This window comes from Anser anser, assembly GCF_964211835.1.
Source record: "Anser anser genome assembly, chromosome: 3".
Lineage (NCBI taxonomy): Eukaryota > Metazoa > Chordata > Aves > Anseriformes > Anatidae > Anser > Anser anser.
This window is the reverse complement of record NC_139722.1, coordinates 118,086,625-118,110,538: the sequence shown is the minus strand read 5'-3', so window position 1 is coordinate 118,110,538 and position 23,914 is coordinate 118,086,625. Positions and strand designations below refer to the sequence as shown.

The window sequence follows — 23,914 nt, the reverse complement described above, 5'->3', positions numbered from 1 at the left end:
GCAGAGGTGAGTCCTGACTGTAGTGCTTAGGGTGCTGGGTGAGGGCTACTTTTCCTCATAAATATAAAAAATAACGACAAACTAAGAAAAAAATTATGATTTTGTGCCCAGCACTGCATCCCTGCTGCCAGACTGGCCCATAGCCTTTGCCCCCCCCCCGAACCTTCTGGGGTTTTCTGGAACTCTGTGGAGATTCTGCTCTCCCTGGCAGTGGGGGCTGCAGCAGTACTAAAAACTGAGGGAAAATGCCCCAAAAAAGGGGCAGCAGAGGAACAAGAAGATTTCAGAGTGAACTGTGGAAGTGCACACGACACTGTGAGCAGGCAGGGCCCGTGTGTGGAGGGGTACTCTGTAAAACACGGCGGTGTTAGCTGGGGGCAGCGTGGAGGTGATGTGTTGTCTTTCCTCCCCTGTGGAAAATCCTCAAAACATTTGCCATTTATTTTTGAGGTTGTCCCTGCCTGCCAGCCCAGTGCCTGGCATCTCGCTGCCGTGAGAAGAAGCAGCTGAGGAGCTGCTTAACAGGCGGGCGGCAGCAAGGACAGGGAGAAATATGCTCGGGGAGGGACCCAACAACGCCGCGCAGCTGTTTTTGTTATACCACCAAGCTGTAAAGTTGAAAAATGATTTGAAAAGCAAGGGATGTGCCGGGAGTACTGGCGCGTCCTGCTTATGGGCGCTTGGGGCATTCTGTGTAAATTGAACTTTTTTTTTCCCCTTTTTTTTGGATGGCTTAATATCGTGGAAGGGAAGAGCATCAACACACTTGGAGTGCAGAGCCTCTTCCCTGATCCCTCTGGCACAGAACTGCACCAGAGTGAGCTGAGGACAGAGGCTGCTCCCTGTCTTTTCACTGCTTTAACCCAAAGCTTGACGGTTACTTCAGTACAGAGGTTGCCTATGAGAAGGCCCTTAGAGGCCTTTTTTTATGAAAATATCAAATAAAGAAAAAATCAGCCAGGATGAGAAGGATAACTTGTGTAACCCGACAGCAGAGGAGGGACCTGGCACAGACAGGAGGGGCCCTACAGGAGATGGAGCCATGTGCAGGGGGGGACGCCGGGCCCCTCGGCTCTGCCCCCTGTATTTATTTGTGCGCTGATGCTCTGCAGATGGTCACAGTTCAGGAACAAGACTGCCTGCTTCCACTTTGCAAGTAAATAACAATATGCAACCTTTCTTTTTCACTGCAAGATTATTTGATAATTGTGAGTTGGGTGTATATGGAGATAACCATTTTTTATTTTGTTTTATTTTTTCTGTCTGCTTGGAAGCCTGGTTTGAAGGTGACCCATTTGTTTCCAACCAAAGGCACCAAGGAAAGCCTGCCCCCTGAGAGGAATTACTCATTTTAGCGAGGGAAAAGGGATGGAAAGACAATCATTTTGTCTTGTGGCTAGTGCAATATGTGACTCAAAGCGTTAAGCAAGAGTACAGACGTGATAGACTCTTCCTCGCATCTTGAATTAAATGTGAGAGGTGTCAGGTTGAGATGTGAAGTAATTCCCCTGAAGCCAGGTTGCTCTAGCTTTATATCCAAAGCATCTGGAGTTGGAAGTTAGTTTGTAACCCAAAGAAAATGGAACCATTTAACAGGCTTATTCCTATTACAAACACAAAAATTTTAAAGTCTTTGTTGTAGTCTGTATGTTTTGATTTAGCAGATAGAAAGTGTATTTCATGCAAGAATGCAAGAGGGTGCTGCGGAGGTGAAGCAGCCTCGTGGTGTCAGGGCGTGCAGCTGCGCTGGAGGCTCCTTCTATGGCTCAGGCAAAATCTGGGAAGTATCCTCCTCATTCCTCATCTTGTCCTTCTCGCCAGACTCTCCACCGTCATTCTTGGATTTGTACAATGCAGTTTTGGACTTGATGTTGATGTGGGAAATGGGTGCCAACGTTCGTTTTGCAGGATAAGGATTGTGAGCTGTTTTTCCTGCCCTTCTCAAATGTGCCTGTCCATGCCCCTTCTCTAAGGGATTGAGGGGTTTTAATCAGACTGCAAGGATGGATCCATGCAGGGGCTCCTAATGTGTATGAGAGGGAATGAAGAGCTGAGCTGTGTGCAGAGGATGAGTAATTTGTTTCAGCTGGCACTTTTAGATTTCAGAATATGACTTTAGGCTGAGTATGAGGGACAATAAAAATAATTATTCTATAAAAATTGGAGAGTTACGGGAAATCCAGTAAGTCTCCCAGAAAACTGAAGTTTGTTTTGAGAAAATGTGAGGAGAAAAAGAGGAATTGGACTCTCTACCTTTGTGTTGAAATGAAAAAAAAAAGTTGCTATAACTTTATTTTTTTATGTGTTTGCCTTTGGGAATTTTCAATATAAAGAATTCTTTTGTTACCAAGGGAATTTTATCTTCCTGTTCTGTACAACAGAAAACCTTGATTAAGCTGACTTGTTTCATTAGGATATTCTGCCATTTCATTAGGATATTTCTGCTGGGGAGCAATTGCCCAGTGGGGTTTGCTGGATACTTCTTGGGAAAAATGATGCTGTAGTCCCACTGTGCAGGGGCCTATTACAGTGTGACCGTGGTGCTATCAATTGATCACTGGAGAAGGATGTGCTTAGAGAAAACAAAATCCACTACTGCTGTCATTAATGGCTCAAGTCTGTGTTCTTGTTCAGGAGTAGCTTTGCTTGTCCCAGTCTGTACCAGGCTGTCTCACTGAGGCTCTGTTAGCAGTTTTACTGGTGGTACGTACTGAGGTGGTTTTGCTCTTGGAACAGTCTGTGTGCACTTGGTTTCTCTCCCTCCTATGCAAAGACACACTTACCTGAAATGGTGGATCCCAGTACGTTATATATAAATATGTATATTTATATATACATATATATAAACAGAGCAGCTGTTGCAAATACCTCCTGCACCATATATGTTTTTTCAAACCTACAGGTTGCTAGTATTAGTTCAAAAGAGGCAAGGAAATTCACACTTAGAAAGAATGTGAGTTGCAGAAGTGGCACTCTATGTCATTACTCTCTTCCCTAGCCTTACTTCTTCCTCCCCTCAAATCTCACATTTATGGTTTGGGGCTGTGAGCTTGAGCACAGGACTATCTTCAGGTAGCACATATGGAAGGAAGAGAAGCTTTAGGTAGACAAATATTCTTTTTTTTTTTTTTTTGTGGAAGCCACTCACTGCAGAAAGTGTCTTTGAAGGATGCTGGCTAGGCCATCCTGCTTGTGGGAGAGCTGCCAGGAGGCTGAGCATCTTGGTGTGGGGTTAAAGGGACTGCGGGGTGAGTCGGGACAAACCGAAGGTGAGGGAGCCTGTCTGTGAGCTGATGTCCTGTAGAAAAGTGTTTTGCCTCCTGCCCAGAAATGCTTTGTGACTGTTTCCACACTTACTTCAGAGCCAGTCACAGGATGTAGCACACTCATGTGACTCCTGCTGCATTGTGTTGCTCTAGATGATGTTTTTTTTTTAATGAACAATCATTTCCCAAAACATGTTGTACTGTGTTTTGCAATAGGGTGGTAAAATACTGCTTTGTTTGTCAACTATGGGATATACTGTGGACAGCAAATGATTTGTTGTCTAGCAGACAGGAATTTCACTTGTAAGAAATGCTTTTAATTTGACTTTAAGAAATCTGCCTTTTTTTTATTTTTCCATGGAAGTCTTGTGAGAATAAGATGAATTTGGATCAACTCTCACAAAGGTAGTGACAGTAAAAGGGTGGCATCTTAAGCCACAGCAGATTTGACCATAATTTGTACGGCTGCTTTAAACATTTTTTTTTAGCTGTGCTTTTATTTTTGACTTCAAAGAAAGTAATGCCTTGCTTTGGGTTGTGACATGCAGTTCTTGTCCCTGAAACTGGACAAAACCAAAATGGATAACTCAGGTCTGCTTTGGAAGGGTTTACAATTTTCTTCTGGAGGTTGCTGAACTTTAGGAGATCATAATGTACGTCCCACCCAGGAAGGTGTTGTGTGGTTTGAGGTTTTATTATAGACATTTTCTACAGCTCTTCTCATGCTAGATTCATACTTAAATGGAAGCCCAGCAAGGCAAAAGCCAGGTGTTTAGGATGTGGCATTGGTGACTCAGTAGGTGGTACATTTCCTTCTCCATCAACATTAAACAAGTGCCCTTGTGTGGTAACAGGGATGGGTTGTTTCTTGGCTGACAAGAAAAAAAAAGCAAGGTCAGTACCAAGACTCTGGGAACTGTACAGGAAGGTCTTCTGTTCTCTGCAGTGGTTGGGCAATTATTCTCATGATCACTTAAACTGAAAAACCAGCACTTTTTAAAATGAAAATTGAGAAGGGTTGTATTGCAGTAGGAGCTAGAAACCCCAGCTGATGTCAGGGTCCTGTTGTGCCTCATACTCCCAGAGACAGTAAGATACCCCGTTCTTTCCCTTTGGCTCCAGCTGGACCTGGAACATGGAATTAAACAGCAAAATTTGGAGTCTTGACAAAATGAAAACTTCTCTGAGCTCAGTTCACATTTAAAATATGTTTTAGGCACAGAAACCAAAAAAACTTTGTTATTGTAAACAGAAACTCAGATTGTACATTACAGTTAAGCAGCAAGTAGCAGCGTTTGTATCTCCTGAGTTACAGCTTGTATAGGCTCTCAGTCTTGTTTGAAACACCACAGCGTACCGTTCAAGTGTAAAGGTTTGAGCTTAATTTTCTGCCAAGATTACAGTAAATTCATGTTTTGTCTTCCTGTGGAAATTACATCTGCATTATTTCTTTTGCTACACCAAATTATTATATAGGATTATGTAGTATTATATTTAAAAGTTTCAGGAAAAATGTGTATGTCCTTCTAAATGCTTTCACTACCTTACCGCTCTTAAGCGTCTGCCTTACACTCAGTGACAGTTGGGTCCTTAAACTCCTTAGAGGCCTTTGAAAACCCTGTCAAATCCCTATCTGCTTAAACAGTTTTGAAAAGCTAATCTGTAGCCTCTCTCTGCCTCATTTGCACCATTCTGTAATAACATAAAGAAATACCTGGGCTCTTCTGCTAGAATTAGCCATCTTCTTGACTTCAACGCCCACAGAGCAGTGTTTGCTGTTCAATGGAAATAAACCTTGTACATCTCCCTGTATTGTATAAACAAAACAAAATGCAGCAGTTATGCAGCGTGAATAGTTTATAAACTCATGAAAAATCTTTTTCTTACTTTCAGACAGCCAAATAATAGGCAATAGGACACATTGCAGGTGAGTATCATGTGGCTCACTTATAAGAACAAGGAGCAGCAAATCACTAATCTTGGGGTTTTGTTATCCCAGGTGGTAGGAATTAAAAGGTGATATTCTTATTTATAAGGTCGTGAAAACCTGTGTCCCGTTTCATGGTCCACACAGAAGCAAGGCTCATTTGAGAGGCAGATCAGGAAAACTTACTGTGTTTCCTAACAGAAAATGAGGAAACCCTGGTTGTGATGATACTTCTGTCAGTCATTGCTAGTGGGATCCAGCTCTTCTGTAAGCACTAAGTAACCTGTGGCACCTGCTAGTAAAGACTTACTCTGAAGAGACAGGAGGAAAGGAGCATGTATATGTATATCTTTATTGGTAAGGGTAGTAGCTGGAGTAATGTTTCCACTGTAATGTAACTGTGTGTACTAACTATATTTTAAGAAAAGGGCAGGAAAAATACCTGGAGTTATATCCTGATTAGTCACTTACAAAGGGACTAACGCTAAGGAAACTTTTCACTGAATTGTAATGCTTACTCATGGTGAAGTGGTACGTTATGATTTCTTAGCTGGAGACTAATCTGGGGATTAGTGCTGCAGAGAGATACCCAGGGAATGACTAGAGAGGGAAACGGGCCTGATTCGTTTTGAGCTTCCTGGCAATTTCCACTTGGTGCGAATATTAGAAGCGTTTTGTTTTTCTGGTGAACTTTTGTCATTTTGAAAAGCTGAGAAGCATTTGGTAGGAGGGCTTAAGTTTTCTGATGAGAAACTCTGGGTTTCTATGGAAAGCAAAGCCTCCCTTTGCAGAGTGAGGACCTTTCTGGTGGGCAGGTTGCTTTAGATGTAAAAACCTCGTACCAGCTCCACATATCTGAAAAAAAAACAAAATAACTGTTTCTGAATGATCTTTCCAAGTGACAATGAAGCTATTTCAGTAAATCTTGTGCAGGCAGAACACGCTGGGATTGTCATACGGCTGGGCTCATTGCAAACTGTCCAACTGCAGGTTACTTTTAAGATAAGTAATTTACATTCCAAGACTCTTCACATTGCACAGGAGCAGCCACAACAGCAGCTTGTTTTCGGTAATAAATTTACTGTTATCTATAATGACTCCTGTGATGTGAGGCATTATATTGAGCTAGGTGATGTAACAGCTATAATTGGTAGGGCCTGCAGTAAACAAAGAGCTAGTGTTTTTTTGCAGAGAATGAAACTGATTCATAGCAAAGTTGTATAAGTTCCTGCATTCTCTACTGGCCGTGATTTGAAGGTAGTTTGTGGTCTTTCACTCAAATGAATCCCAAATTTCCAGCAGAACTTTTTTTTTTTTTAAATACTTGAGTACTGATAAAGACACACCTCTTTAAAGTTTACAGGAGCTGGGTAGTTTGAGTGGCAGCTGAATCTCCCTTCAGTGCAGAAAGGAAGGTCAACTCAAGTGGATGTGAAGGTAATGTGAGATACAGGCATGCACTACATGACAGGAAAATTTTCTGCCAGGTTGGTGTGGCTGTCCTAGGAAGTGCTGGAGTACAGCTGAGATGTGAAGATGTTAAAAGATCAGTTTCTGCAGGAAAGGCTGGAAGGTGAGCAGCAGAGAAGCCGATTTGTCAGGGAACCCAGACTGTCACAGTCATGCTTGTTTTCAGTTTGTGCTCTTTCCCTGCCATGGCTCAAAGCAGGCATGGCTTTGTCTCCTGGTGTACTGGCTTTTTCTCCTGCACATGCTGGGGTCCCAGGGGAGGTGCTCTTGCAGGCATGGCTGTTACCCAGGATGTGCTGTCTGTACTGGGCTCTAATCCCTGCCCTATTGATGACAGAGTGCCCATGGCAATCCTGAATTATGTTACCCATCGATGGAGTGAGCAGAGGCCGAACGAATGCCTGGAGTAATGCAAAAGGATCTCACAGCGAAGCAGCAGGAGTTGTGTCCTGGCATGCTGTGGACCTGGATTTGCTCTTACATTTGCCGGCACTGCATTGGCTTAGTACAGTGAGGAGCACTGAGGAGGAGGTGAACAGTGGGACAAGGAATGGGAGCCTGCAGCTGATGGATCCCATGCAGCTGCACGTTTTCCTATCTTCCCCTCAGTCATCTGTAGTGCCATTGATTCTCATGACCTCGGGATTTTGCTGTGAAAGTTAAGTTTTAAAAATTACTATCATTTATTTCTAATTATAAATAGTAATAAAAACAGAGGCAGTTTCTGGGCTTAATTAATCCCTTGCAGCAGGATTCCCCCTTGACACTGACCTCTGTTCCAAGCCACCCTCTGGTCCTTTTTCTGCTCTAAACTTTCCCTTCTCCAAACAGTAACCCTGTGTTACAAACAGCTCTTAGTTGCAGCATAATGCTCCACAGTGTGGATCCCCCTGTCTCTCCCACCCCAAGGCCTCCTGCACTATCGCTCTGCTCTGATGAGGAAGGATTTTGAAAATGAAAAGTCCAAAATATCTACATTAATCTCTAAATTAGCTTCAGAGAGGCGACACCCAAGCATGCCATTTCTATATGTTTCCAAACAAGCTGTATATTTTCTTTGAGATGTTAAGGCAAGTTTTGCAGGCTGAGTATGGCAAAAATGAACAGTATCAGCAAATACTGACCTTTATGATACAACAGGACATTAGCTTTAGTAATTGTGGCCCAGGTCAGGTAATCCAGATCTGGAAAGAAGATAAAATTACTTTGCCTCTAAATGTGATCCAGTATTTCGTAACATCTGACTTTTAGGAATAAATGTCATGTCATAAAACCGTAGAGTTATGACCAGAAAAATAACATGGAGGTTTATTTTTTTTAGTTATACATATATATATTCATTTTAATAATATCACAGGATTTTCACCCAAGGTTAAGTATTAGCCATATGCATCTAATAATTTCCTGCAAAATAACTGTCTGCCTTATTCTCTGAAAAAATAAATCAGGAATTGGTTCTGACATGCTTGTGGAAGTTAAATAATAATATCGACACCAACAAACCATGGTTTATGCATTTTCCTCGTCCCCAAAGTAGTTAATACCTGGGATCCTTACACTTTTGTTATGAGAAGCCTTACCAGTGAAAGTACCAGTAAAGAGGGCAGGTTTGCCTAAAATACAAAGGGTGGAGGGGACTCTCCTCCCTGAAGTTAATGTATTTTGAATTTTATCAGCTTTCTTTTTAAATTATTTTATTTTAATCTGAACACCTTCAATATTAATTTAAATTAATATCCTTTTAATCATCAGCCAGCTCTATCAGCCAGCACAGGAGGCTGCCTCTAGATAGATTTTGGCCTCCAGCACATCATCAAGTTACCAGTCATCAGCTGAGCTGTAGCAACCGATCACACATGTTTTTTTTGACTGATGCCTACAATTAATATGAATGGGAACTGTATGTACAGCTTTCCTAGTGAGATTTGGACTTCTTGACCAATTTTAAAATACTTTTTGTTTTGTTCATTTTACTCTAGAGACATCTGTTTGTTTTTATTCCAATGGAAATTAAAGAGCTAACCTCGGTCAAAGTTTAAATTTGTTATTAATGTTACATTATATTTTCAGAAATTTAATCAAGCCTAAGTTCACTCAAGGAATTCAGCTCCTCTTAATAGCTTAGCCTTCTCTTTCTCCAAGTTCTTCATTGACAGCTTGTGTTGCGCTTTAGTGGGCAGAATTAAAATCAACATCCTGCTCATCGGAGTCCAGGGTAATACTGAAGTTAAGGCAACGCAACCTCATACGCTCTTGGAACTGGCTTTAGGAACGTGAATTTATAAGCTAGTGTATTTACTGCCCCTCAGTATCTATCAGAAGGTCACATGTACATGTGAGGTTGAAATTTAACAGCCCCTCCCTCCCCCCCCCCCCCAAAAAAAAAGAAAAAAAAGAGGTTAATTTTAATGCAAGTGAAATGCTTTGCCTTTTTTAAGTTGTCATCATCTGGATGTCTGTGGCACTGTCACTGGTGGAAAAGGAATTGTTTCTGTGGCTGCACAGAAAGAGCAGTTTTGATAAGGGACTGAACTGTCTAAGTAGCAGCTTTTATGTACTAGTAATTTTTTTGAAATTAAGGAAGTTGGTCAATGGAGCCTGTGAATGGAAGAAGGGGAAATTGCTCTATATAGCTGCGTAAACACACATCCTGCAGTATATCACTCAGAATAAGACTTTGCAGCTTAACATGTGCACCTCTGAAATCTTACATCATACATCTTCAGCGTTTCCTCTATAAAAGGATCAGAAAGTTCTGAGAGAGCTGTTTGCCTGAAATAAGTTATTCAGTCCTGCATCCATCTAATCCAGAGCTTTTCCATCAACACTAGACCAAAAGTTTCCTGTTCCTTGGTTCTCTGTGGTCTACCTTCTTACTCACCATAACCTCCTGACTGCCAGGTCATGCATGACTTGTAAGTTCAGACCTGCATTTGATTATAATACGAGCTCTTAAAACCCTTAATATGGTTACTAAATCCATTGGGAAAGGCTGAAATAAAAGTTTAAAAACAAAATGTTATTTACTAAAACCCCCATTTTAGTAGTATGTAAAAAATGTCCAGTTCCATCTAAAACAGCTTTTTTCACCTTATGATAAAATAGTCTGGTGGCATCAGAGGGACACTTACTGTATTATTTTTGGCCCATTCAAAATGGCTTTAACTCTATCTTGTCTCAGCCAAAATTGTGGCAAAAGGGGTCAAAAAGGAGGCTACAGTAGCCACACTAAGAAGGTCATTTTTGCTTAGGTTGTTGGGTTTGCTCAGTTAAACCCTGGGGCTTAGTATCTAAATAACATTTGATTAGCTTGGATCAAGTACGAGCGCTTCTCTACTGGAAGCTAATCCTGATAGGTGTTACAGGATGGTTCAAGGTACTAAAACTCTGAATGATGGCAAGTTAAAAGGAAGGAAGACCCTGCTAGGCTTGCCTCTGGAAGAAATGTCAGACTCAGAACGGCTCTTTTACTTCCAGGAGGATGAGCAGGAGGGCGTTGGGATGCTGACTAAGGCTGACAGAGCCTTGGTGGCTGGGGAGGTGGGAGTTATGCACTGTTTCCATTATGCTAAAGTCAACTTAAATACACAAATGCCCATCTTTGTACCTCTTTCTGCTCCCCAGAGCCTTCTAGCAGCTAAATCCAAGTAACAGCCTAGCTGCCGTGTTCCCCCTCCCCAAACTCTGCGTAGCACTCAGCTCTTAAGTCTTTTAAGGTGAGCACACAGCAGGGATGGGAGTGAGCATTATGAGCAGCAGAGTGCATATTCTTCATGCAAAATAATATGAGATATTGGCAGAGGCTGTGAAACAGTTCCTCTGAATTCCAGCGAGAGTTTCTTGAGACTGGGAGCAATTCTTGTAGGGGAGATGCTAGAAACAATGTGTCAGGCAAGTGAGAACAAGTTAGGAGAGGGGAAAGAGAACTGGCTGGAGTACATGCGGTCAGACAGCATGAGGGATGGAGTGAGAAAAAGACAGGTGTACACCAGGATCATGCTGCTGATACGCCTCTCAGACTGTATTTTTCTCCTGACGGTTCTTTTTTGTAAACCTGCATGTGTGTCTTGATTTCTGGGGAGTTGAGAAGGTGAGAGTCCATGCTGCTTCCTGGAAAAGCAGTGGGTGGCAAAGATACCCTTTGTTTTCAAACATGATCTGTAACAATGCCCTGATACAACATGTTGAATAATCCACTTCAGCCTTGTTTTATATCTACCTTTAAAGCTTTGAGGAATTGACATTCATTGGTATATTTCTACTAAAAGTTTTCCTTGGTCCTGACCTTTTCTGCCATGGTATTATCCCTGTATCTGTATTTTAGAGATTATGTAACAAAACATTAGGTTTCTTGACTCTCCAAATTTACTAGAATTTGAATTATGCTAGAAAAGGATGAACAATATATTTCATTTTACTAGCTCCCTGCTCATTTTTTGCTTGTTCATTGTATCAGACTGAATTTAGATAAAAATTGGAATTGAAGTTAAAAACAAACAACAACAACAACAACAAAAACAAAAAACCAACACAACAACAACAACAACAAAAACCGTTTAAAATGTTTTATTAGTTGTTTTAAACATAATGTTACTGAACATATAGGAAAGATATTTTGCATGTAAAGCTAAATTGTTAAATGCAAAAATTAAGGAATTGAAAGGTCAGCTTCTGATTATCATGTACTTCAATGTTTCAGAGTCCTTAGGCATCATCATTTATTTATGGATTATAAGAGGAAAACAGGCTTTCCTATTCATGCAGGGATTGTAAGAAGAAAAGAAATCTTCCTTCTTTTTCACATCTCAGTCTCTTTACCAATTCTGAATGAATGAGTCCTTTTAGAGACCTGATTAAATGAACGAGAATTTCTTTTTTTCCTTTTTCTTTCTCTTTTTTTTTCTTTTTCTTTTTTTTTCTGGTAGGAGAGGGCCTGCTGTCAGAAGCTAGTTATCAGTTCAGTAAGTGTTCTAACCATTCACCAATATTGGCCTACTCTGTGCTTTAACTTTCTCTGTGAGCTTAACAATAAATACATGTACAGCATCATACTGTTTTAAAAATGCAATTTAAAATAATTTAATAATTTTGGGGTTCGAGCTTTACCATGGATTTGCCATTAATGAATAATACTGAATAATTCTTTTTAAACAGGAAAAATATCTAAGTGGTATTTAAGTGGACAAATTTATATTATTCTTAAATTGTTTTTGAGCCCTAAAGGAAAAGAGTCAGAAACACACGTAATGCTGATGTAGGCCACTTTGTACAGGGGAATCACAACTAGACTCACAGGCTTTTTTTCCTGGCTGCTTGAATGTCAAACACAGCCACCTGTGGTGATTCTGATGTTTGTGCACTTCTCTTTTTCACTAGGCTGGTGTTGTAAGCCTTGAGGGTCTTCCAATCTGTGTCTACATTGGTGTAAGAGTGGAAATGGGATGCTCTGGATTGACCTCTTGGGTAAGGAAAATCAGATCTTTTCATAACAATCTGTGGATGGCCCACCTAAGAAGACTGAAAACATGTAGGTAGGTTTTAGAAAAAAACAACAAATGTCTTCTTTCTACTTAGCTTTTCTATCAATAACTGGTCGTTTCATCACCATGACACGAATTTAATGAGTTCTTTTGTTACTGAGGCACTGTTTACCAAATGGTCGGTTTTAGGAGCCATTTTATTTGTAATAATTCACTGTTAAATAACTTGGCTTGTTGCCTCCAGACAGTTACACAAACACTTGCTCAGAGAACTTTCTGCATGGGTATTCCTGCTCCTGCTCTTTCTGTGCTAATGCCTCACCTGAACAGATGGAAGCAGCATGATATTTTAAGTCTGTGAAAGTCAAATAGAAGAAAATACAGGCAGATTCCTGATTCTGTTAATCCCAGATCTGAAAAGAAGAAAGAGCTATCAGATCTGTAATTTGTGAAGCTGGAGTCCTTTTGCATTGAAACAGTTCTGTCTAAGACCTTGTACTGAATTCATTCAAGTTGGTTGCAAGTCGTGCACTGATCTCAGTTGAAGGTTCAGGCCCTAGTGAGATTAACAACATAAACAACGTCTCTAAGAATAAATGCCAAAGAAACAGGAAAAGTAGACTAAATTTCTATGTCTTCGACTTAGGTCAGGAAGAATGAAAACAACAGGGATAGTGTTCTTTTCACAGAGAAATGGACAGGAAGCACAAAGTGTGAAATAAATCTATCGTGTATTTCCACTGCTGGTTGTTGGAAAGCAGTGAGAACCTTTTTCCTGCCTACTTCACCATGAGGAAGGAAGGGCTGAACTAAAAAAAAAGATCTGGGCTTTAACTCCTAGCTTTTCTACAGACCTTTTATGTGACCTTGAGCAAGTGATTCTGACCATTTTTATCGGCAAGTAGAAGATAGGAAGTTTTTTTTGTTAGCCTTAAGAAAAGAAAATCTGTCTCTATTCACCACTAAAAATGTGAACTTTTTTTTCTGAGTTATTTTCTAGAGAGTGAAGAGAGATGGACACCTACAGAGACATCCCATCCCTTCCCATGGATGGGATGAATTGTCATTTAAATGTACACATCTCCTTTGACAGTACAGCTAGGCTTTATGGGAACAGTCCTTAGTTAGTGTCTCACTTTTCATGTTAGACTCTAAGCATGGGCTCCGTTCAGCCCTAGCATGTCTGAGGTCCTGTTTTACTTGTTTTTATTTCGCTATGAAGTATGACCTGGAAGCAATGATATCATGGGAGGGTTAGAAGACCCTGTTTGGGTGGCTCTTAAGACTCACGGCTTCCTGGGATCAGTGCTACAGGATCAGTTGTTGTATGATACCCTCATTAAAAAATTATTTCAGATTTTCACTCACAGCATTTGCAGAAAATTAGACAGAAAGTTGGTTAATTAAACAAACAAACAAAAACATTGCTGGAAACAGAATTGTTCTCAAAACGTTTTTTTAGGCAAGTTTTACTCAGCACCATTTTGCAGGTAATTTGCAGCTCTGTTTGTCCACATGTATAGTGTGACATGTTTCCACTAAGCCCAGACCCATTTCCATTTCTGTGCAGAAATCATGTCAAACAAATGGTTTGGCACAAATCAAACTGAAAGCATGAAGTGGGCAACTAGTTGACATTCATACCTTGTATGTTTATTTAACTGGAAATGAATAGACTTGCTGTTTTCTGGACTGTTTTTCTGAAGAGAGCACATGTATTAGAGATGTGAAAGACACACGCACACACAAAAGTTTGAAGCCCTTGGGCTTCTGTGAAATAATAGGAATTAGACCATACAGTCACCACCAGAAGCTTTATTGACCAAGACTGCTGGGTGACATGGTGGGCCTGCAGAGGTCCAAGTGTCTTGCATTTAGTAGTCTAGGATTTCACCCATCTCACATTGTGTAGCTGCAATATTGGATAAGTTTTTGTTGTCCTGAGAATATTTATGACTGTGAGAACAGAAATCCTAAATACAAAAAAATAAACAAACAAAACCCACTGAAATTCTAAGCTGTGATTGTCTTCTGTATGTGTGCGTGCGTATTATTTCTGGCTACCATGGCATTTTTCCTATGAAATTTGGCTTTGTTAGTTGATGGTATTGCTTTGGTCAAACCAACTACATTTCCAGACCTGGACTGCACAGACCATTACAGAGGTGAACAGAGGGGTTTTTAGCAAATAACCTCATTAATCTGCTAAGTTTTTGCTCAGCAAGAAAATATTCAATGTGCAGTGTCACAGTTCTCTGAACTCCTGAAACTGAGTGGGATTTGCCCAGCTTTTCACGAGCTGGTTTTCTTTCTCATCACATGTTCTGTGCTGTTTACCACACATGGGTTACAGATGGTAATTTCAATTTAGAAACCCAAATGTAATAAATTCAGTAGATTAGTATTTGGCCAGGACTGAGTACTGAGATTGTTCAATTGACTATTATGGAAAACACATCAGCCAACCTCATCTCTGACCAGAGAGCAGTGGTTCCATCCCCTTACAAACAAAGCCTTTGTTATGTCTTCCTTGCACTATGGCTCTGGTCTCTACTGTGCGTTTGTTTCCAAAGCAAAACAAAGAATTCATAATCCTTGGCAGTTTGAATATTTCAACTTGGATTTTCCTGTTATACAATTTACCTACTAGACAATGGAATATAAGAGATGACCTCACTGCAGAGGAACAGTATGTTTTCAGATGCATTCAGTCCTATTTGTTTCTGGTTCAGCTTTAAACAAGAGTGAACTCTAAAGCAGAGTCTGAGGATCTGGGCTTTAGTACTGATATCCCTTACTTTATGCAAGAGGAGCACTCATGCCTCCTTATTTGGATATAGTTTTCAAGAGATACTAGAGTTTGGAACTTTGTGGTTGAGGTTTGGGTTGTATCGTTGTTAAATATTAAAGAAAATAAGGGCTTCTTTATCGTGGTAGTTTTGGAAAAAGAAAAATCTATTATTATTAGCATTTTCAAACTTAAATAGGATAATATGTACACACAGATACTTATTAGTACATACTTTGTAGTCCCTATCACTTCATTATAGGAAAAATCTTCCTGTTTTACAAATATGAACACACATAAATGCATGATTTATATTCACTGTGATAAAAATTTAGAGGAATATGGATAAATGGCAAGTGTCATACAGCTTTTGATTGTTTTAACTGTATTTTGCCTATTGCTTTCCTCCTGGTTATTTGTAACGTGTCTAGACTTCTGATTTTATGAAAAAATCATAATGGCAACAAAGATTTAATTTTTTCCCTCCAGGTTTTTCACCAAACTGACATTGGCTTGAAGTGCAGAATGAACACCTTCATGCTGTGGAGATAGTCTGGAAGTCCTGTCATGTTGCAGGTATGTACAGGTAGAGATTTTAGCTTTACAGTGAAACCCTCATGCCACTTAGTTTTCCAGTGAGTCATGATATCAATTCCTTATTATTTTGACCATTCTGTTTACACTGGTTTTAAGTGTTTCATTTAATTTATTCCCCAGAATTGAAAACAACATCCAAAGAAGCGTAACAGTGTAGAAGAAGGAAAAGTAAAAGGCTGTAAAGTACCAGTTCGCTGTTTGATTTTTGTCCTTTACCAGTTTAAACAGCATGATCTGTTAACTGCGTGGTCATTGGTCATAACTGGGTGGGCCTTCAGAAAATCAGCTTTTAATTTAAAAAGTGAGTACAGTGCCTAGGTGAGGACTGCACCAATATGAGTCCTGAAAAATGAGCAATGAATGACTCTTACTTTTTCGATGAATATTTGTAGGATTAACATATAAAGTTGAAAGTTGAACAAGCAAGATGAAGTGAAAACGGAAAGAATGACACAGGCTGCTCTGCCAATCACTTGCTGTCTCAGAGAGTGCACTGTTTGGACAATTAGTAATAATTATTTATTTTAGTATTTTAGGATGTCAAGACCCTGACCAAGACTGGGGTTTTGTTGTGTGTCACACCCTGCTCATGTAGGGACAGTTCTGCTCATAGGACTTGCAAAGTGTAGGAACAAAAATAAAGACACACAAAGGTGCTATTTGTTTCCACAGGGTGATGAAAAAGGTTAAGCGGCAGGACAATGGCACAGCCAAGAGTAAAGCCCAAGTGTGCTGACTCCTGGTCTTGTGTCCTGCTTACTAAACATTGCCTTCTTTAGCAGGAAAATGGAAGCCAAAATGCTGCAATAGCCTGGGGTGGGGAAGGGGTAGAAAAGAGACAGAGAAAAAACACGTTCAGCTTTTTATGTAACTGCCATAATCAGGACTTGGTACTCAGAGTGACAAAACTGCCTGTGCATTTTTTGTCTATTGAATTTTGCTATTCACCTAAATTTGTTAGTCGATCTTGACTGCTGATGCTCTCTCTATTTCAACATTTCTCTCTACATAATCATGATATAGTCTGGTACTTCTTTTGATTGTTTTATACCTTTCCAGTGACTAATAGCATATACATACAGTAGCAATCTGTAAATTAGACAAGTTCAGCATCTTGTGCATCTTTAAGTGGTGAAGTGATGAAAATTTAAAGCCTGGCAAGTCAGCTTTTTGGGAGGAGTTGGACAAATATTCTGTCCATTCTCATGAAGCTTTTACAGACTGATAAATGAACAGTCATTGCCATAACCATTTACTAGAACTCTTTTTCCATTTCTGACAGTGAACAATAATATGGTGTCTGCAGTGTTCATTGTGCTCACTGTATGAAATGGATAAAGCATACTATGCATATGGTAATAAAGCTGAGCGCCTGCCAGTTCCAGAGATGTATCTGATGAGTACTGTATGGGTAAGAACTAACATGCTCGGAGTATGATAGGAGCGCTGGGCTAGGAGTCATTTTACTGAACAGTGAGTTGATTTAACTTCTACCGTTTACCACTGAGACCTAGATTTATGTGTTTATAGTCATTTCTATGTTAGTGCGTCAGCGCTTAATGCAGATCAGTTCCCTCTGAAGTAGACAGGAATGATCAGATTTCCTCTTTACTGATGGGTGAACTGGAGCCACAGAAAAACTTCATGATTTGTTCACATAGCCAGCCAAGACGAAATATGGGATTCCCAATTCCCAGTTTGTTATTCTAGTGATTGGTGGAGGCTGTTTCCATTCCTGAACTGTTAAAGAACACTCCTTCCTATTCCGTATTCTGAACTAGAACAAATTGTACTGATCTGACCCCAGTTGTAAAGCTATAAATTTAATTTACAAGGTCATTTATATGGGAGGAGATGTAGTGTCAAAATACAATAATCTATGCAAGGAGAAAACAGAAGAGGCATAGATAACATAACCCCTATAAAATGTCTCCATATGTGATTTGTGTGGAAACAGTTGCACTGAGATCAGAAAGAAATCTGTTGCTTTTGGCAAAACTGGTAACTCTACAGCTCAGTAGTTATTAGGGCCTCTGTGTGATGCTTTCTGAGCTACAGACTTATCTTAAATACTTCCTGTTTTACAGCTTTCAGCCCTGTCAAGATGTATGCTTTAGTGTGATTCAGTTCTGTTGTTATAATGATATCAAGATTTAAAATGAACAGTTAAAAGATTAAAAGATAGTCTGACTGCAAGCATGAAGATGAACATAGTTTGGAATGGAAAGTAGAAGACTACAGAAGCAAATTTCAGGCTGGAAGTTGATCTGGCAGTATTCTAGGCACTCTGTGTTTTCTGTAGCTGTCAGTCCAGTGAGCCTGTCCTCACTGTAACACTCATTAGCTCTAAAAAAAACCACCCTTTTCACCATCAGCTAGCTGTGGTAATTCTGCATGGTCTAAAACAACTGCAGGAGCAGATAGAAATGACCAAATTAAATTCGTCAGATTTGAAAAATGTTAAGAATGTTAATGCAGGAGTAACTAGAGAATATGCACCTCATTTGTGCTAGGTGCTGCACACAATTAAGTATGTTCATAGAGGTGGTCTGCTCTTTGGTAGCTACTGTAAGTGATGTTAAACAAAAAAATGGAAATAACTGTCTCTGTTTTAGGTTGTGGACCCGTAGGGCACATTTTGAAGCTAATAAAGGAAATTACAGCTGCATTCATGTGGGACTATTTGGGGAGAGAGCCTTGAAAATAAACCTTTATTTGACAAAAGGATCTGGCCATATAGGGTCTTCCAAAGGCAATAAAGGATCTGACCATTAGTGGGAAACACTACAAAAATTTCCTCTTTATAGTACTTCCATGAGCTTTCCAGGACTGACAGTGTCGTTGTATCTCAAGACTCTCCAGCCCTGTAAAATGCATCATACCAAATGACAATAAAAAGCTATCAAGTAACTTGATCTTAAAATCACAAATCTATGCACTTGGAGAAAAAAAAAAAAAGGATGCCAAAGCAGTTTTTCATTCCCCAGACAGTACAGATAGAAACCTGTAGGATCTTTTATGGGACACCGCGAGTTCTCTCAATTTCTGTCATTTTCATGCATCAGGGCACTGAGGTGCTACTGAAATGTGGCAACATAAAATAGAGAATCAGGTAAATATCCTAAGAAAGTACAGCAGAACCAGGTGTTTTTTATCAGCAGTGCTTCAGGTATGGGACAACACTTTTGCCTAGAGGTTCAGCTTTCTTTCCTGAGTAATGTAATATGCATCTCAAAGAAACAGATATAGGCATGATTGGAGTTCTTCTTGTCTGAGGTTTATCTGCACTCTAAAGAAAATACTAGCAAAATTGGGAGAGAATGGGCAATTCCCATCAGTCTGTAAAGCAAGCCGGGATGGATATGGCACACTTGTACAAGCTCTGTGTTAGAACTAATAGAAGTATTAAAACAGGAGATTTTCTGGTGAAATACAAACAGAAAAGAACACCCAAAGCAAGAAAAATGGAAGGGATCTGCCCTTCCATTACAGCTTTGTGCTCCATTTTTAACTCCCAATACAACACAAGTGTAGCACTGACCTCAGCAGCATTTGGGCAACTGTTTTACCCCAAGCCACATGTGATGACTGGAGTACTTGATCTAAATTTATGACTTGCTGTTCCTTGTTAGGCTACAGCTTCCAGCCTGCCTGGCAGTGTTTTTGGTAAAAGAGCAGCCTCCAGAATTAAGACACATAATGCCTCTAAATGATGACTGTTACACTTTCTTACCTGACTGTAAAAAGGAAAAAAACAACTCAGAATTGCTTCTTTTTTAAGTTTCCTAGTCTTAGCTAGGATATGTGAGGAGGGAAATGGTTCTGATTAAATTAGTGGAAATTTTGCTGTTATCTTGCAAGAGGTCAAGATTTTACCCAGGCCTCAACAACAGGCAAGTCTGAAAGAGTAGGTAAAGTGCCTCTTGTTCAACTTTGAAGGCAAACACGTGGGCTAACCTGGGTAAGCTGGGCATACTTCAGTATTTCTTCTTCAGCCACTGGAAAGATGAGAGAACTTCAGGCTGTTTTGGAAAGTGAAGTTATGACTTAAATGTCTTAAAATAAAGTGTGAAGGGATGAATGAAATAATGGACTAGTTCATAAACTTACAATTACTCACGTGGTCTCCTCCAGTGTAAAGTCACCTTTCTCCTTTCACTGGCAGGTTTTGTTGTCAGATGTAGTTAATGGTCTAATTAAATAAAAATAAATTTAGCAAGAATTTTTTGCTGGCCTTCCTCTCACATTCATGGAATAAGTGAAGACATACCTATCTGACCTGGCCCTATGACACATGGGGCCAATCAGTCAAAGGGTTTGCTTTATAGAACAGTTGTTTAGATAGCAGTTCACAAGATTTACACCGGAGATAAATTAGACTGGACTCCAAACCACACCATCTCCCTTGCTTCTCATAAGGTTGAAAGGGGAAAAAAACATTTGCGAAGGGGTAGAGGACTGGACAGGAGCTGAGCTCTCACTCTTGCTCTGCCACAGAAGTAATTGAATGTGTAGCTGCTCTAGGCTGCATTTACATGTATGGCAATCGGATATTTCTGGCTGTGCTGCTGAATTTGATGCAAGCGTGGGCACTCAGAAAGGTGCTGATTTAATAACTCTTAAACTTCGTAGAGGTTCTTCAGGGGATGCTGAAGCAGCTTTGGAAAAAGCAGCTTATTTCTGTTATTTTGGGGAGAAGAGAGCTTCAGTGGCAGCAAACATACTGTAATAGACTGAAGATTTTTTGTATTGTGCTTAAAAAAAAGAGAGAGAAATCTGTTTTGAGCTGTTATTAGTTGTCACTGTGCAATTGAAAGGTCAAACCTGATGTTCTTGCTCAAGCGAAACCCTTCTCGAAGCCAATGGAGTTTTGCCTGAGAAAATACTGGATAGAAACATGCACAAATGTCAGCACTGGGACTGGATTTGAACTGTATTCAGGCACTAGTTAAGAGAGTTCCAGAAAAAGCTCTAAATGTAGAAAGAATGCTACCTTTAAAGGGTACTTTTACATAAGAAATATGAAGTGATATCCTCAGTTTACAAACTCTTGGGGATGAGAAGTAAGTGGCTGTAATTCATGGCTCTGCTCCCTCGGTTCTAGAGATGCCAGTTATCAAAATGTTATTAAATAAGTCTAAGGTCAGTCTAAATGCTGCTCCAGCATGGAGCAGCTGGCTGTCCACAGCCTGACCCACTCCTGAGCAGGTGGTATAAACCTGCCTTTCAATTCAGACCCCTTCACATTGCCTCTGCAGCCATGCTTCCCAAACAAACATGAAACGGAATGAGTATTTACAGCGCAGTTAGCAATATATAATGCAACAACTAGGAAATGCTAGTAGAAGCAGGATTTCATTTATGTAGCAGCTGCATATGCGGCTTTGCTGCATCTCTTCTTATCCTGAACTTAGTTCCACACCAAAACGTGCCTCCCACATTCTGATCTCTTCTCCTGTGATCCTTGTTCTGTAACATTCACGAGACTGTTTTATATGCGACAGCTTAAGCACAGGCTGAAACACTTCTTATTTCTGGTACAGTTCTTAATCTGACCTTTGCAGATTTGGTCTCAGTACCCAATCGTAGGACAGAAAAAGTAATGACTAATTTTGGTAAACAACTTACACAATGCAGTGTACTAAATTAAATTGTAAAATGTTAACAAAAACTTCTCATAGGTTATTCTGGGAGGGAAATGGCAAAGAAGTTCACAAGTCCTCTCAAATAAATCTGAGAATATCTCAAGCTACTCACAAACAAAAGAGAAGAGATGGAGATTTTCCAAGAAAATTATTTTATTGCTCAGCTCTATTCCTGTCCAAAAGGTTGGGAAAATGAGCAGTCACTTCTAGCTTTTGCAGTTCTAATTTCTAAGCAGGGCAGGACACAGAGTAATGAGTCGCTTGTGAATACTCCCAACACTGAGTGATGTCTCCTGGAGGTAGGATCAAATGTTTGCAAGTCTATAGAGAGTCAGATCTCCTGTTGCCTATGAGACATTCATGTTGACTGTTCATAGTGGTATTTTATCTGTTCCAGTTACATTGGCAAGTGCAATGGATGGAGGTGAAGGCGTGTGGAGGGGTTCTTGACTCTTAAAATAATAATAGTGATGGTAATAATAAATGCTGGTGAGACTAAACCAGATTATCAGCTATCCGTGCATTAAATCATAACTTAGTCTTTGTACACAGACTATTTCCATATGCTGACTATTTAAAGGACAAGCTAAACTAGATTAAATAAATAACACCCCTTTACATCAAACGGCAGAAGTATTTCAGGCTCTTCACTTTATTGAGAAGTGGCTTGCTCACAGTGTACAATTTTCTAAATGGTTAAAAAAGCATAATTGTGGAGTTTTGTCTACTCAGACAGATGAAGGTGTAATAAGAGCCAGCCACTAGAAGAAGGAGGATCCATTCGAAGTAGGGGTAAGGCTGCATTTTGAACAATAAGGGTATTTAACAACTTGGAAAAAACATTGTCTAGGAATATGGTGGATCTCCTTCACTGAAAGTCTTTAAATCAAGAATGGAAGTCTTTCTCATGACTGTGCTTGATGCTGTAGCAGGAGTTATAGGCTTGACACAGAAATTACTGGGTGAAATTCCATGGCTTGTGTCATCCAGGAGGCCTGAGGAGAAGATTACATTTGGTCTCTAGTGGGCCACTAGTGCCTGCAAAGCATTCAGCTGGATTTCTTCTTCAGCATATGTGGAAGAGGAAAAGTAACATTTCTTATATCTGGACAATAGATGACAAGGGGTTTCCACTGGAGCTATAGATCAGGTTTCCCTTAATTTTCCAGGCAGTGCACTAATTTGTCAGGGAATAAGGAAACTGCCAAAGGACCTTTTGGTTGTTTTAAATTTGTGCAGCCTTTCCCCTCCTCCCACTTGTCCTCCCCTCCAAACCCAGTGTAGAGGTAAACAATGCATAAAAGTGGTCTACTGGTCCAAGTATGAAAACATTGGCACTGAGTAACTGTGTTTGCATTGGGCATCCTTTAAATTATATTAATAAAAAGTTGACTGCATTTCTCTGAGTACTCTGAAATGAGTTTTGAAAGAAAACAGCTTTTAGCAATTCGAGAGAAAAAAATACATATATTTCATTTGCAAATGGCATATATTGACTGAAGTTGGCCATAATATTTATGAATAACCATAGAAACACGACAAACAGGATCTACACAGTTACTTCCAAACTTCATTGCCAGAATCAGTATATTCGTATAACACTCCTAATCTGATATACCAGGTAATGGCAAATATTACGTTCACGAAAGAGAAGAAACAAACAGACGCATTCCTTAGTGAAGTTCTTCTGCAAATAGACCAACACTATGCACACACTTTGAGCAGACCATAACCTGTTAATTAAACCACAAATATTTACTGTGGTTTGAAAAAGCTATAACAGGACATAAAATAGATTTGCTTTACATTTCAACACACTTGCTGGTGAAAATAAATGACAGAAAAAAAAAAGAGGGAAAAATGAAAATGAAAACAAACAGATTGTTTCCAAAATCCTACCAAATATGTGATCCACTGAAATTATCAGACTGTTAACTGCTTGTAAATCTGCCTAGACTGGGGATATGAAATTATTTTTAGCGTGACAGCAGAAACCTTTCTAATGCTACCACTGTGGCACCGTGTCAGCCTGAGTAAGAAGCAGCAAGAGTGGCATAATAGTCAACTGAGCAACCTGAGAACAAGGCAGCTTAGCAATACAAAATTTTCTTTCCAAATAGAAGAAGAAGTATACTGATGTAATTATGTTTACAGCCTGTGAACTTCTGAAATCCTAGGGAGAATAAATGTGAGGACACTGCCATCACCTTACATAGTCCAACTAGCAGCTACATAATTTTCAAAGAACATCCAGAAGCCTGAGAAATCTTGCTCGGCTGCTTAATAGGGTGTGTAGAGCTCTATTGTACTTAGTGGAAATGATACATCTCCAGCATGACAATTTTGTATCCTTTACTGTTAACATCCATCCCACTGAGTTGTATTTTGTGCTTCCCATAAATTGTACACTTGGTCCAGAACGGAAGAGCTTCAAATAAATGCATTTTTAGTTTTTTATTTTTTAGTTTACTTATTTATTTATTTATTTATTTTTTACTTGCTGTCTGGTTTGAGATTTTGGTAGTGGTAGGGGATGAATTTTCTGTGGTCTCATGAAGCATCCTTTCTTCTGTGTGAGAAAGTGGTTTTTGCATTGCCCATACATCAGGCTAGGTTATGGTGTCAGCAAGGAGGGCTTTTCTTTGGAAGAGGGCAGAAGAAGACGTTATGGAGGTGTTCAAGAGAGTGGGAGAGCTTTGTTCCTCTCTGCCCCTCGTGTTTTTGGTTCTCATTGTGCTATA

The 23,914-nt window shown here is 39.8% G+C and overlaps 3 long non-coding RNA genes across 3 annotated transcripts; 1 reads left to right on the top strand and 2 right to left on the bottom strand.

Moving 5' to 3' along the window:
* Window positions 1-3,851: 3,851 nt before the first annotated feature.
* On the bottom strand, window positions 3,852-5,256 carry LOC310896524. The gene is made up of 3 exons (XR_014581569.1): window positions 5,154-5,256; window positions 4,981-5,073; window positions 3,852-4,394 (listed from the first exon to the last, which is right to left on the bottom strand). It is a non-coding gene; the product is annotated as an uncharacterized lncRNA (long non-coding RNA).
* A 45-nt stretch (window positions 5,257-5,301) lies between these two features.
* On the top strand, window positions 5,302-18,614 carry LOC310896526. Its single transcript, XR_014581573.1, has 4 exons — window positions 5,302-5,550; window positions 12,040-12,194; window positions 15,421-15,507; window positions 15,649-18,614. It is a non-coding gene; the product is annotated as an uncharacterized lncRNA (long non-coding RNA).
* LOC310896528 lies at window positions 7,003-9,026 on the bottom strand. The gene is made up of 3 exons (XR_014581575.1): window positions 8,244-9,026; window positions 7,788-7,847; window positions 7,003-7,313 (listed from the first exon to the last, which is right to left on the bottom strand). It is a non-coding gene; the product is annotated as an uncharacterized lncRNA (long non-coding RNA).
* Window positions 18,615-23,914: the final 5,300 nt, after the last annotated feature.